The 14,203-nt window shown below is 47.2% G+C and overlaps 1 protein-coding gene across 1 annotated transcript in view; it reads left to right on the top strand.

Moving 5' to 3' along the window:
• LOC126106811 (uncharacterized) overlaps nt 1–14,203 on the top strand; it is a 125,160-nt gene that overhangs the window by 67,711 nt on the left and 43,246 nt on the right. The gene's annotated exons all lie outside the window — the stretch shown is intronic.

The following is a 14,203-nucleotide window of genomic DNA, read 5'->3' as shown; positions in this document are numbered from 1 at the left end:
ACGACACAAGTCACTTCACACGCAAAATGAAAGCACACTGTACAAAAAACGCTGTGGCGGTCGAAACAGTGGCTCGTTCTCACATGGAAACTGCGCTTCTGCATTGATTGACTAACAAGGTAGAAATAAAACGGCTTTCGCACACCCGTTGACAATTTAGATGTAGTTAGCATCCTCTAACAGAGCTGACAGCACAAGTTAGAAGTGGGAACACGGGTTACCACTGAACTTACAGCGAAAACAAATAAGTGGGAACTATAGTTCCCACTGGTCACTAAAGGATTTGCACTCTCACCTTAAACATGAACTAATCCAGATACTTCTGTGTCATTGAAAAAAATTTCTTATATATATATATATATATATATATATATATATATATATATATATATATATATATATGGTTATAATAGAAGGAAACATTCCACGAAGGAAAAATATACCCAAAAACAAAGATGTGACTTACCAAATGAAAGCGCCGGCAGGTCGACAGACACACAAACATACACACAAAATTCAGCTCTCGCAACAAACTGCCGCCCCATCAGTCTTTAAATATGTCTGCTTGTGTGTGTGTGTGTGTGTGTGTGTGTGTGTGTGTGTGTGTGTGTGTGTGCGCGCGAGTGTGTACCCGTCCTTTTTTCCCCCTAGGGTGGGTCTTTCCGCTCCCGGGACTGGAGTGGCTCCTTGCCCTCTCCCTTGAAACCCACATCCTTTCGTCTTTCCCTCTCCTTCCCTCTTTCCTGATGGGGCGGCAGTTTGTTGTCTTCTCCTGGTATAAGAGAATCCATCTTCACACGGTTTGTCCGGTCGCTGCTTAATATTTAACAGGCAGAATCTGAGTCTACTAAGCTGACTTCTCACCTGACTGACTTAGGCTGAGCAGATCACATGTCGGTGTGGATGCCTGACTCTTCCAGCATCCCCCCCTGCGGGTCCGGGGATTAGAATAGGCCTGAGGTATTCCTGCCTGTCGTAAGAAGCGACTAAAAAGGAGTCCATCCCCCTTACGGGGGTAGTTAGCGCCTGCGTCCGGAGATGGACAGTTCCACGACCTATAATTGTGGTCTTTTTGGTTTTTCACTTCTCGTTTCATCCTTCCTTTTGTTGGTTCCTTTCTTTGTTCTTCTTCACCTCACTGTCTTCCTTACTCTTTCCCTTGCCTTCTTCTCCTTGCCTTGTCATTGCCTTCTTCTCCTTGCCTTGTCATTGCCTTCTTCTCCTTGCCTTGTCATTGCCTTCTTCTCCTTGCCTTGTCATTGCCTTCTTCTCCTTGCCTTCTTCTCCTTGCCTTCTTCTCCTTGCCTTCTTCTCCTTGCCTTCTTCTCCTTGCCTTCTTCTCCTTGCCTTCTTCTCCTTGCCTTCTTCTCCTTGCCTTCTTCTCCTTGCCTTCTTCTCCTTGCCTTCTTCTCCTTGCCTTCTTCTCCTTGCCTTCTTCTCCTTGCCTTCTTCTCCTTGCCTTCTTCTCCTTGCCTTCTTCTCCTTGCCTTCTTCTCCTTGCCTTCTTCTCCTTGCCTTCTTCTCCTTGCCTTCTTCTCCTTGCCTTCTTCTCCTTGCCTTCTTCTCCTTGCCTTCTTCTCCTTGCCTTCTTCTCCTTGCCTTCTTCTCCTTGCCTTCTTCTCCTTGCCTTCTTCTCCTTGCCTTCTTCTCCTTGCCTTCTTCTCCTTGCCTTCTTCTCCTTGCCTTCTTCTCCTTGCCTTCTTCTCCTTGCCTTCTTCTCCTTGCCTTCTTCTCCTTGCCTTCTTCTCCTTGCCTTCTTCTCCTTGCCTTCTTCTCCTTGCCTTCTTCTCCTTGCCTTCTTCTCCTTGCCTTCTTCTCCTTGCCTTCTTCTCCTTGCCTTCTTCTCCTTGCCTTCTTCTCCTTGCCTTCTTCTCCTTGCCTTCTTCTCCTTGCCTTCTTCTCCTTGCCTTCTTCTCCTTGCCTTCTTCTCCTTGCCTTCTTCTCCTTGCCTTCTTCTCCTTGCCTTCTTCTCCTTGCCTTCTTCTCCTTGCCTTCTTCTCCTTGCCTTCTTCTCCTTGCCTTCTTCTCCTTGCCTTCTTCTCCTTGCCTTCTTCTCCTTGCCTTCTTCTCCTTGCCTTCTTCTCCTTGCCTTCTTCTCCTTGCCTTCTTCTCCTTGCCTTCTTCTCCTTGCCTTCTTCTCCTTGCCTTCTTCTCCTTGCCTTCTTCTCCTTGCCTTCTTCTCCTTGCCTTCTTCTCCTTGCCTTCTTCTCCTTGCCTTCTCTGGTCTCCGCCTTGGCGTCTGAGACAGTCTGTCCTCTTTCTCCCACTCTCTCTTCTTTTTCCTCTTCTTCCTTCCTCCCTGTGCGTGCCTGAAGGCCGACCCACGCGTAGCCGGTGACGGGGTAACGCGCAATTCCCCGCCCTGGGTAGACATGTAAGGTACGCGCGTACCCCCTGGTAAAGGCCAGGCCCGGGGAGGGGTGATTGCCTGAGCTGATACATGTGCCAACTTATAACTAAGTCTGAGGGGGGTGCAATGCGGAGGTTCCCTTGTGAGCACATAGCGGAGATGCCAAGTCGCAGATAGGCACAACGAGAAGACCGTCAGAAAGTAAACTTTCTGTCGAGGTCTTCACCAGAAATAAACAACAAAACACACACACACACACACACACACACACACACACACACACACACACACACACACACGCTCTCTCTCTCTCTCTCTCTCTGATTCTTTCAAAATAGAGATTGTGCGCTCAGTTCATACTGATCACTGAAATTATGGCACAGAAAGGGAACATTACAACCCCAAAGTAATCAAATAAGTTGTAACTTAACAACACACAAAATAACAGTATGTTTAAAAACTGCAGGTCAGTATTGTATGTAGCTGCCATAAACATTACCTCACCTCAGACAAACAAAGTAGAAAATAGAAATCTACAATGTATTTGGCACATAGATGGTCCCCATCTTTTTCACATAAAATTACTGCAACTCTCTAAAAAATAACACGTATTACGCAACATCTCTGCCCAAACTCTGTCTTTAAATATGTCTGCTTGTGTCTGTATATTTGTGGATGGATACGTGTGTGTGTGTGTGTGTGTGTGTGTGTGTGTGTGTGTGTGTGTGTGTGTGTGTGTGCGAGCGAGTGTATACCCGTCCTTTTTTCCCCCCTAAGGTAAGTCTTATATTATCTGTCTGTTTCTCGGGAGGTGTGACCTGAGGTGTAAACATTCACCTAAGGCGGGAGTGCCCTCTGAGAGGGTCCCCACAAGGAAGGAGCGCGCCATCGGAGACGCTGGCAATCATGGGGGATTCCTCTGCAATGGATTCTACTCCATCTCTCTCGAGTTCTGCCCAAAAACGGAAACGTGACCAGCCACCAGTGACAAAAGTACTACCGCCTGCCCCACAGTTCCTCTTCGTTTCTCGATCTGAGGACGGAAAGGATTTTTCCTCTGTCAACCCTTTCGTTATCCAGAAGGGCGTAGATGCCATAGCCGGATCTGTCAAATCTTGTACCAGGTTGCGTAACGGTACCTTATTACTAGAAACTGAGAGTGCCTTTCAGGCACAAAAACTGCTTCGGGCCACACTCCTGTACACGTTCCCTGTCCGGGTGGAGGCCCACTGAACTTTGAATTCGTCTCTTGGTGTAGTCTATACTAGCTCCCTCGACGGATTGACTGACGAGGAGATTCAATCTTTCCTCGCTGAGCAGGGCGTGACGGCTGTCCATAGGGTCATGAAAAAGGTCAACAATGACCTTTACCGACCCGGACACTTTTCTTGACCTTCGATAGTGTTAAGCTGCCATCGCGCATCAAGGCGGGCTACGAGGTTATTTCTGTCCGCCCCTATGTCCTGACACCTACGCGCTGCTACCAGTGTCAGCGTTTCAATCACACTCGACAGTCTTGTTCCAATGCGGCTAAATGTGTCACTTGTGGCAGGGATGCCCATGAGGGTGACTGTCCACCTCCGTCTCCTCATTGTGTGAACTGTCAGGGTGACCATGCCGCATCCTCCCGCGACTGTCCTGTCTATAAGGAAGAACGCTGTATCCAAGAAATTCGGGTCAAAGAGAAAGTGTCCACCTCGGCTGCTCGCAAGCTATTGGCTAGTAGGAAGCCCGCGCTGCTCCCAGCGGGGAAATACAGTACTGTCCTCGCCTCTCCTCGGACTACCAGGGAGGTGGCAACCCAGACACGCAATCTGACCTTCAGCACCACGGTCGTCCGTTCGGCCAGTGCTAAGATCGCGCGGTCGACGTCTCCTCTTCCTCCCATCACCCCACAGACACCAGCCCCTTCATCAGCTTCTGCTAAGGCGAAGACCCCGAAGTCAGATGCACGGGCCTTCAAGAAGGAACCATCCCGTGCAGACTTCCTACGTACCTCGACCTCCCAGCCTTCGACCGGTACTTCCACCAAACGTCCTTCCAAGAAGGCTCATAGGAAGCGCAGTTCTCCTTACCCTCCACAGCGCATTTCTTCTCCTGCGCCACCCAGCGGTTGCCGCCCCAGGCCGTCATCCATTTCGCCTGGCCGCACCGCTGGTAGCAGAACATCTGGCCGTTCACCGGCAGAGGAAGCTCCCCCTCCCAGCCATCCTCCCAAGATGGCCGATGAACCTATAGACCCAATGGACGATGACTGTCCGCCTACTGATAGCGGCGGCAGTGCTCGCTCGAAGCCAGGCCCTCAGCGGCCTTCGAGGTGACCCCTTCTTTCATCTTCCTTTTCTTACGATGGCACTTATTCACTGGAATATTCACAGCATTCGCTCCAACCGAGAGGACTTGAAGTTGCTGCTCCGCTTGCAACGTCCGCTCGTCGTAGCCCTCCAGGAAACGAAGCTACGCCCATGCGATCACATTGCCTTGGCACACTACACCTCTGTGCGTTTTGACCTACCCCCTGTGGTAGGTATCCCAGCTCATGGAGGGGTTGTGTTGCTGGTCCAGGATGATATTTACTACGATCCCATCACATTGCACACCGGCCTGCAGGCAGTTGCCATCCGCATTACTCTCCTCACTTTTACGTTTTCCATTTGTACCGTTTACACTCCATCGTCATCTGCCGTTACCAGAGCAGACATGATGCAACTTATTGCTCAGCTACCTGCACCATTTTTGTTAACTGGAGACTTCAATGCCCACCATCCCCTTTGGGGCTCTCCAGCATCCTGCCTGAGGGGCTCCTTGTTAGCAGACCTTTTCAACCAGCTCAATCTTGTCTGCCTCAATACTGGCGCCCCTACTTTTCTTTCGGACACATCTCACACCTATTCCCATTTAGACCTCTGTATATGTACTCCCCAACTTGCACGCCGGTTTGAGTGGTATGCACTTTCTGATACATATTCGAGCGACCACTTCCCGTGTGTTATCCATCTCCTGCAGCATACCCCCTCTCCGTGCTTCTCTAATTGGACCATCTCCAAGGCAGACTGGGGGCTCTTCTCTTCCAGGGCGACCTTTCAGGATCAAACCTTCCCAAGCTGCGATCGTCAGGTCGCACACCTCACGGAAGTCATTCTCGCTGCTGCTGAATATTCCATCCCTCACCCTACTTCTTCTCCACGTCGCGTACCGGTCCCCTGGTGGTCTGCAGCATGTAGAGACGCTTTACGTGCTCGTCGACGTGCTTTACGCACCTTTAAACGCCACCCTACAGTGGCGAATTGTATCAATTATAAACGATTACGTGCTCAGTGTTGTCGTATTATTAAAGAAAGCAAGAAAGCCAGCTGGGCTGCTTTCAGAAGCACCTTCAACAGTTTCTCCTTCTGTTGTCTGGGGTAGCCTGTGCCGCGTATCTGGCACTAAGGTCCACTCACCAGTTTCTGGCTTGACGGTCACGAATGACGTCCTTGTGGCCCCTGAGGATGTCTCCAATGCCTTCGGCTGCTTTTTCGCAGAGGTTTCGAGCTCCGCTCATTACCACCCTGCCTTCCTCCCCCGCAAACAGGCAGAGGAGGCTAGGCCACCTGACTTTTGCTCCTCGAATTGTGAAAGTTATAATGCCCCATTCACCATGCGGGAACTCGAAACCGCACTTGGCCGATCACGGTCCTCCGCTCCAGGGCCTGATTCTATTCATATTCAGATGCTGAAGAACCTTTCTCCTGCGGGTAAAGGTTTTCTTCTTCGTACATACAATCGCATCTGGATTGAGGGACATGTTCCCGCATGCTGGCGCGAGTCTATTGTTGTCCCGATTCCTAAGCCGGGGAAGGACAAGCACTTGCCTTCCAGTTATCGACCTATCTCGCTTACCAGCTGTGTCTGTAAAGTGATGGAGCGAATGGTTAACTCTCGATTGGTTTGGCTGCTTGAGTCTCGACGCCTACTTACCAATGTACAATGTGGATTTCGTAGGCGCCGCTCTGCTGTTGACCATCTGGTTACCTTGTCGACCTTCATTATCAATAACTTCTTGCGGAAGCGCCCGACCGCGGCTGTGTTCTTTGATTTGGAGAAGGCTTAAGACACCTGTTGGAGGGCGGGCATTCTCCGCACCATGCATACATGTGGCCTTCGCGGTCGCCTCCCTCTTTTTATTCGTTCCTTTTTAATGGATCGACAGTTCAGGGTACGTGTGGGTTCTGTCCTGTCCGACACCTTTCGCCAGGAGAATGGGGTGCCACAGGGCTCAGTTTTGAGCGTCGCTCTCTTCGCCATCGCGATCAATCCAATAATGGATTGCCTCCCAGCTGATGTATCAGGCTCCCTTTTCGTGGACGATTTTACCATCTATTGCAACGTGCAGTGTACACGTGTCCTGGAGCGCTGTCTTCAGCGTTCTCTTGACCGTCTTTACTCCTGGAGTGTCGCCAATGGCTTCCGTTTTTCTGCCGAGAAGACGGTCTGTATTAACTTCTGGATCTACAACGAGTTTCTCCCACCGTCCTTAAGACTCGATCCCGTTGCTCTCCCAATCGTGGAGACAACCAAATTTTTAGGCCTTACATTTGACAGGAAACTTAGCTGGTCTCCACATGTCATATTTGGCCGCCCGTTGTACCCGTTCTTTAAATGTCCTCCGTGTTCTCAGTGGTATGTCGTGGGGAGCGGATCGAACCGTCCTACTTCGTCTATATCGGTCGATCGTCTGCTCCAAGCTGGATTATGGGAGCTTAGTATACTCCTCTGCACGGCCATCCATCTTACGCCGCCTCAACTCCATACAACATCGGGGTTTACGACTTGCGATCGGAGCATTTTATACTAGTCCCGTAGAGAGTCTTCATGCTGATGCTGGCGAATTGCCACTCACCTACCGGCGCGATATACTGCTTTGTCGGTATGCCTGTCGGCTACTGTCAATGCCCGACCATCCGTCTTATCGTTCCTTTTTTGACGACTCTCTTGACCGTCAATACGGGTTGTATGTCTCTGCCCTGCTACCCCCTGGAGTTCGCTTTCATCGCCTCCTTCAACACCTTAATTTTTCACTCCCTGCAACCTTTAGAGTGGGCGAGAGCCACATGCCACCTTGGCTCCAGGCTCAGGTCCGTGTTCACCTTGACCTCAGCTCGCTCCCAAAAGAGGTTAGCCCCGGTTCGGTCTACCACTCCCGTTTTGTGGAACTTCGTTCGAAGTTCATCAATATGACTTTCATTTATACAGATGGCTTTAAGACCAATGACGGGGTTGGGTGTTCTTTTATTGTCGGGGCACAAAGTTTCAAATACCGGCTCCATGGCCATTGTTCGGTCTTCACAGCTGAGCTCTTTGCCCTCTACCAGACTGTTCTTTACATCTGCCGCCACCGACATTCTGCTTATGTCATCTGCTCCGACCCTCTGAGCGCCATCCAGAGCCTCAGTGATCCGTATCCGGTTCACCCTTTCGTGCACCGGATCCAATGCTCTCTTCGGCAGCTGGTGGACGTCGGTTCTCCAGTTAGCTTTATGTGGGTCCCTGGCCATGTCGGTATCCCTGGGAACGAAGCTGCAGATGCCGCGGCCAAGGCTGCGGTCCTCCAGCCTCGGACAGCTTCTGGTTGTGTCCCTTCGTCCGATTTTAGCAGGGTTATTTGTCGGTGCATTTTATCGCTGTGGCATGCCGATTGGGCTTCCCTTACAGCCAACAAGCTTCGGGCCTTAAAACCTCTTCCCGTGGCTTGGACGTCCTCCTCACGCCCTTCTCGGCGGGAGGAGGTAGTTTTGGCCCGGTTAAGAATTGGACACTGCCGGTTCAGCCATCGCCATCTGCTGACGGCTGCGCCGGTGCTGTTCTGCCCATGTGGGCAATTGCTGACGGTCCACTACATTTTAATGTCGTGTCCGGATTTTAACGCACTGCATCTCGATCTTAACCTGCCATGTACTTTAGATGCCGTTTTAGCGGATGACCCACGAGCAGCTGCTCGTGTTCTTCGTTTTATCAATTTGACAAACCTCACTAAGGACATTTGATGATGCTGTTTTTAATCCTATGCCTGTCAGTCTGTCTTTTATCGTGTTTTCCCTTTTAGTTGTTGTTTTAAACTTGTGCCTCGCGGTGCATTCTTAACGTCGTCAGGGCGCTAATGACCATTGAAGTTGTGCACCTAAAACCACAAAAAAAAAAAAAATCAATCTTCCAGCATCGGTGTGCTTCCTGTAGAATTGCTAGACAGTGTCACTTCTGGAGATGGATTTAAGTGTTTCTGTTCAGTACGGGAAAAAATATACTATGAAAAACTTGATAGCATGGAATTTAGTTACATAGCAAACCTGTTAACTAGCCTATACCGTGCAAATAGGCGAAACACTGCACACTTTGTATTTGATTGTGGGCCCGCCAGCTTGTTCACATTCACAAATCTCCACACCAAAATTTTTGAAGAGCACCTTGTCCTCAGATGTTGATAAACAAGCGGCGAATTTCTGCATTCTAGTCGCTACACACACTGCCAGGTAGCATTCATCTGTCCTCTACCGATGTACTACTATTCCTTCCCCTTCCATTTCCCTCCCTACCCCCTCCAGATCGCTGCTACCATCCCATGTGATAGCTGCATTCTGGCCTGAGCTGCTGTCATGTGTATAGGAGATGTGCTTGATTGTGTATATGAATGGTCTGTGTTTCTCTTTTGATGATGGAGGCTGTGGCCAAAAGCTTTGTGTAAGTGTCTTTTAATTGTACCTGTGTGCATCTTAAGTGTCTTTCTTATGGTAAGTAGCGATCTCTTTTATTACACTGTTGACGTTTATTTTTTGTAATTAACTTAAAAAAGTCAGTTCCAGTGAAATTTTTTGAAGAAATATTTGAACATGTTCACTATATCATATAGTTATAATAGAAGGAAACGTTCCATGAAGGAAAAATATACCTAAAAACAAAGATGATGTGACTTACCAAATGAAAGTGCTGGCAGGTCGACAGACACACAAACGAACACAAACATACACACAAAATTCAAGCTTTCGCAACAAACTGTTGCCTCATCAGGAAAGAGGGAAGGAGAGGGAAAGACGAAAGGATGTGGGTTTTAGGGGAGAGGGTAAGGAGTCATTCCAGTCCCGGGAGCGGAAAGACTTACCTTATGGGGAAAAAAGGACGGGTATACACTTGTACACACACACATATCCATCCACACATATACAGACACAAGCAGACATATTTAAATTCCTGATGAGGCAACAGTTTGTTGCGAAAGCTTGAATTTTGTGTGTATGTTTGTGTTCGTTTGTGTGTCTGTCGACCTGCCAGCACTTTCATTTGGTAAGTCACATCATCTTTGTTTTTAGGTATATCATATAGTTACATTTACTGTAGAAAATGCAACAGGTCTACTAATGAGATTGCTGACACTTCACTCAGCCTCCTGTGGTAGAGTATGGCTGTGTGGTTGGGGATCTGCATCAGATAGGCAAAACCTTGAGATGCCACCATTTTTCAGTTACGGTTTTTGGCGTCACTATAGAGTCACTAAGTGATACTGAATAACAAAAAGTAAATAAAATACCAGGAAGTAATACTTTGGTCCCTGTTCTGACATAGGTTTTTTGGCCATTGCAGAAGTAAAGGAACAATTTTAGTGTGTTTTATTTGTAGTGTATCTTTTCCATGGGATATGAATGGGTTGCAGGAAGGAATTAGACCCGAACTCATCTGTAGAGGTATACCTCCTGCTCCAATTGCATAGTGAAGGTCTTGTGTAGTCTCATGGTGAAAGTGTATTTTATGAAGACAGTTATTATGTTGGCAGCTGTGAGAAGGGTGAGGATAAAGTTTTAATCACCACCTCAAAAATAAATCGAGCAGCACGGCTGCTTTATGCAAGCACCAAATCAGTGGGTGCTATGTCAGTAGAAGACAGATGGTGATGCAAAATTCTGCAATCCGGAAAGCAGCAAGAAATGCTGTGCCGTATAGAGGATGAGCCAGGATGACATCCATCAGGGGGCAAAGAGAGCCCTTTGGACAGCTTCCCATGACACTTTGTTTGACAATCTCTCGTAACATTGTCAGGACATTAGGGTAGTATTCTTCTACAGTTTGCCTGCTAAGACACACCATCACTTATCGTGATGGTTGTTGGGTCTTTGTCATCTCTGGTAGTAGTGACTCCATTTCCACTGCTTTCTTGACTCCTCTATTGGTGTAATAGTGATAAACTTGTCAGTGTTCACTGGTGATTAAGTGGCAAAGGAAGTCGTCTAGATTGGCCCGACATGGCTGCAACATTTATGCTGCTCTCAGGTCAGCAGGCTTTTTGCATGATTGTGTTGAAAATGTTGTGCAACTTATTGGAAACTTTCACTGCTTTCCACCGTTCACACTATTGCCTTGACTGTGCGATGCTAGTCCTCGAGCAATGGGGTCTTCCCTTCTTTTGATTCTTCACAGAGGGGTGGTCTCCACTTTCTTTGTTATTTGGACCTGGAAGTATCTGTGGCAGCTGACTGCTGTGTCGTACCATGGTGCACTGTTATACACTTCTGCCAGTTCGGCAAGTGTCGTGGTGGCACTGTTCTCCTCCTAATGTAGAAAACAAGTTGCCACACAATACTCTACTTCATCAGTGGGTGGCACTATTCTGTTTTATCTCCTCTAGTGCTGTGTTGTAGTCCTGTGATGTGAGCATTTCTGTATGGACACATACCTGAAAACAAACATAAAAAAGTAACTATGTAACTTTATTTTTTCGAGGTGGCGATTAAAGTTTCAGCTAGCCCTTGTTGCAGGTGCTGTGAATTTTCGCTAGTTGAAGCACAGTGTGACACTTGGTAAAGCTTTTGAGGCACTCATTGAACACCGTGGGATTTTTGGAGATCTCTCAAGATAACAGAATTTGGAAAGTTCCTTCCAATGTCACAGAAATTTTGTCAGCAACGAGGCGACATGTTAAGAGTGGTTCTACTGGGTAATGGTTCTGAGTAAAGCTATTACTGTAAAGTAAAAGAGGCATACGTGCTGTGTGGGCGACAGACTTTATGTGTAAATAGCTTGAGACGTGATCTTGCAGTTTCAAAGGAGAGTAGTACTGCTGTGACGGCCAATAACGGAATCTAGGTAGCTCAGTTCATCAAGGTATGTTTACATGGGTTACAGAATTTGTATATTACCAACGAGATATCATGACAGTATTGTCTGGCAACATTGTAGTCACATCAATTGCAGCCACATGTACTAAAATGTTAGCAGCCATTATTGCCCAGCACTGTTTGTGGAAATAAATTTCTGAAATACATTTCTGGGCCAGGAATATTTGAGGGACCACAAAGTGGATGAATGTGAGCTACTGGAGGTGAGTGCGGCTTCACTACTTTTAAATGACGTGAGGATAAAGTTAGGAAAAACGAGAGAAATTTGGCTTTGCAGATGTATTCCTTCTTAAGCAAGTGTTGTGCTACAGAAAATTTAACTTGTGAACTGATGCTGGATACACACTGTTGCAGAATTTTACTAAGATGTTGAAGCAGTTCTTCAAACATCTGATACAAACCATTTGCCTGGAAATTGCTAAAAAAATACATACAAATACGAGAGAATGTTTACTCTTTTTAGATGTTTCGCTTTTTAGCTACATGTGACTTGCACACACATTTAAAGTAGCTGTTAAAGGTTCACTCCACGTGAATAAACCTCATGGTACCAGGAGTATGCAACACTTTGGTAGGACTAAAGATTTCATGGAGGGAAGTTTGAAATTAGAATAAAGTTTTTATTTTATTTTTGTACACCAGTGCATGCCACTGATTACACTATTAGCTCCTGGTTCAGTGTTTGAGATATTATGAAACTTGTGGCATTCAATGCAAACAGTGTTGAAGAAGTCACCTGTGCTTTCACAATTCCTCTGGCACTTCTTTCCTCACAATTGGCATAGTATTTGAGTGCTTTGGAATGTTTTTGTACTTTCCATAAAGTGCTGTTTCTGAGTTCATCAGCTGCAGCTTGACAACTGATTTTGCAGACTGAGACCTTTATATACATTAATGTCCACTTCTCACAGATCTGATTGTAGACAAATCAAAGTTATAAAATGCATTGTTCGCCCTGTTCTGTGCAAGACTGCCTCGTGTCGACAACCACCACACGTGGCTGTGTCAACTTTAGAACAAAATCTAAACAATATTGTTTTCCCCTCCAACAAGTGACTGCAGTGCTTTCGGTGAGAGAGGTAGGAAACAATGGTGAGTGAGTGTGAGAGGGAAGCATTTATGGGTGAGGAAAGAAATACTTCACTTTAATGTGAAATATTCTCATCTTCAGTGGACAAAACCAACAACCCCTCGGCAGCATGTCGGCAGCCACCTGTGACAGGCTAGTTTCAGCAGTACTACCCAGACAAACCACAAAATTGCAGTCTGTTGCACCCACATTGAAGCAATTTTGATGGCAAAACCCTTGCTGCACAGTATTACTGTAAAATATGGCCCATCTGAACCACTTTGAGTGATAACAAAAGGTGAGGGACCAGATTAAAGGCTTTCTGTCCACGAATGTTAATGAGCCCAGAAGTTTTAATTTTAAATCTTCAATAATGAGAGCTGCCTGCAGGTAGCCTGTTCACTGTTTGACAGAGCCTTAGCCAACAGTTGAGACAGAAGCAGCTATATAAATTCCGTAGTGGCATGTGACAGACATCAACTGAGAAATAACGTCTATCAGACTAATAGACAACACAGTGACAAGTACACTACTGGCCATTAAAATTGCTACACCACAAAGATGACGTGCTACAGATGCGAAATTTAACAGACAGGAAGAAGATGCTGTGATATGCAAATGATTAGCTTTTCAGAGCATTCACACAAGGTTGGTGCTGGTGGCAACACCTACAATGTGCTGACATGAGGAAAGTTTCCGATTGATTTCTAATACACAAACAGCAGTTGACCGGTGTTGCCTGGTGAAACGTTGTTGTGATGCCTCGTGTAAGGAGGAGAAATGCTTACCATCACGTTTCCAACTTGGACAAAGGTCGGATTGTAGCCTATAGCGATTGCGGTTTATCGTATCGTGACATTGCTGCTCGCGTTGGTCGTGATCCAATGACTGTTAGCAGAACATGGAATCGGTGGGTTCAGGAGGGCAATACGGAACGCCGTGCTGGATCCCAATGGCCTCGTATCACTAACAGTCGAGATGACAGGCATCTTATCCGCATGGCTGTAACAGATTGTGCAGCCACGTCCCCATCCCTGAGTCAACAGATGGGATGTTTGCAAGACAACAACCATCTGCACGAACAGTTCCATGATGTTAGCAGCAGCATGGACTATCAGCTTGGATACTGTGGCTGTGGTTACCCTTGACGCTGCATCACAGACAGGAGCGCCTGCGATGGTGTACTCAACGACGAACCTGGGTGCACGAATGGCAAAACGTCATTTTTTTTTTTTTTTATGAATCCAGGTTCTGTTTACAGCATCATGATGGTCTCATCCGTGTTTGGCGACATCGCGGTGAATGCACATTCGAAGCGTGTATTTGTCATAACCATACTGGCGTATCACCCAGTGTGATGGTATGGGGTCGCCTCTTGTTCGCATTGACTGCACTTTGAACAGTGGATGTTACATTTTAGATGTGTTAAGACCCGTGGCTCTACCCCTCATTCGATCCCTGAGAAACTCTACATTTCAGCAGAATAATGCCCGACTGCATGTTGCAGGTCCTGTAGGGGCCTTTCTGGATACAGAAAATGTTAAACTGCTGCCCTGGTCAGCACATTCTCCAGATCTCTCACCAACTGTAAACGTCTGGTCAATGGTGGCCGAGCAACTGCCTCGTCACAATACGCCAGTC

This window comes from Schistocerca cancellata, chromosome 10 (genome assembly GCF_023864275.1).
Source record: "Schistocerca cancellata isolate TAMUIC-IGC-003103 chromosome 10, iqSchCanc2.1, whole genome shotgun sequence".
Lineage (NCBI taxonomy): Eukaryota > Metazoa > Arthropoda > Insecta > Orthoptera > Acrididae > Schistocerca > Schistocerca cancellata.
The sequence above is the reverse complement of the archived record's forward strand: the minus strand, read 5'-3'. Positions and strand labels throughout refer to the sequence as shown.